At 53.4% G+C, this 1,025-nt stretch overlaps 1 long non-coding RNA gene across 1 annotated transcript; it reads right to left on the bottom strand.

Moving 5' to 3' along the window:
• Positions 1-340: 340 nt before the first annotated feature.
• Positions 341-848, bottom strand: LOC145719333 (uncharacterized). Its single transcript, XR_014142311.1, has 2 exons — positions 625-848; positions 341-407 (listed from the first exon to the last, which is right to left on the bottom strand). It is a non-coding gene; the product is annotated as an uncharacterized LOC145719333 (long non-coding RNA).
• Positions 849-1,025: the final 177 nt, after the last annotated feature.

The following is a 1,025-nucleotide window of genomic DNA, read 5'->3' as shown; positions in this document are numbered from 1 at the left end:
GCACCTGCTCTGCAATAGCCGTCGTTCCCTCCCACTGCCCACTTGTGTTCGTGCTGCCTGTCACAGGGGACCCGCCAATGCCCCACATCTTGGCCTAGGTGGTGCCCGTCACAAAAACGCCAAATGGAACAAATGGCGTGGCCTGAAACCTGTTATATTTATAAAATTCTAGTCAGAATCCTGTGTCCGGGATCCTCTGGTAATTTCCTAATTGGTGTTAAAAAATAAAAGGGGTACGCAGTCTCGGTGCCTCACATGATGGCTTTCTGGTTGGCATTTACCCTGTGCTAGGGGAGGTCATAGAAGGGGACAGAACATCTCTCTTTGCACGGTAGCCCAGTCACACCCATAGCATCTGGCTGTGAGCTGTGGGTAGATCGTGCGCCCTGGGGTGAAATTAGTGAGACCTGGGGGCGCCTGGGTGGCTCAGTTGGTTAAGCAACTGCCTTCGGCTCAGGTCATGATCCTGGAGTCCCTGGATCAAGTCCCGCATCGGGCTCCCTGCTCGGCAGGGAGTCTGCTTCTCCCTCTGCCCCTCCCCCCTCTCATGTGCTCTCTCTCATTCTCTCTCTCAAATAAATAAAATCTTTAAAAACAAAAAAAAACAAAAAAAATTAGTGAGACCCGGAAGAAGATCATCTCACCAGCAGGGGCCTGAAGCCAGTGGAGGGACACACTGCTGCAAGCCGCTTTGCATTGCTGGGGGGATTACAGAATGATCATTTGATCCCTGTCCGTGTTCGAAAATGGCCAAGTCATTATTGTGAAACGTGAAAATCAGGCCCCGCTGAGAGAAGAGAATCCTTCACCAGTGTTGGCGGGGCCCTGAAACCCTGCCCCTCCATTCATGTCATCTTTCCTGAGTGCCTGCCCTGGGCAAGGCAAGGGGTTTGGGGGGAGGCCAAGATAGATGCAGTCCCGGTGTCCAGGGGCCCAGGTTCCCATCAAGGCGTGTGGCCTGTCAACAAGTACGTGGTGAGCAGAACAGAGAGGGGAAGTCACTCCGTGCCATTTGAGGGGCTGGA

The sequence above is a fragment of the Leptonychotes weddellii genome, unplaced genomic scaffold (assembly GCF_054177405.1).
Source record: "Leptonychotes weddellii isolate Sample4059 unplaced genomic scaffold, ASM5417740v2 HiC_scaffold_38972, whole genome shotgun sequence".
Classification (NCBI taxonomy): Eukaryota; Metazoa; Chordata; class Mammalia; order Carnivora; family Phocidae; genus Leptonychotes; species Leptonychotes weddellii.
Note: the sequence above shows the minus strand (reverse complement) of the source record. Positions and strands in the feature narration are given on the sequence as shown.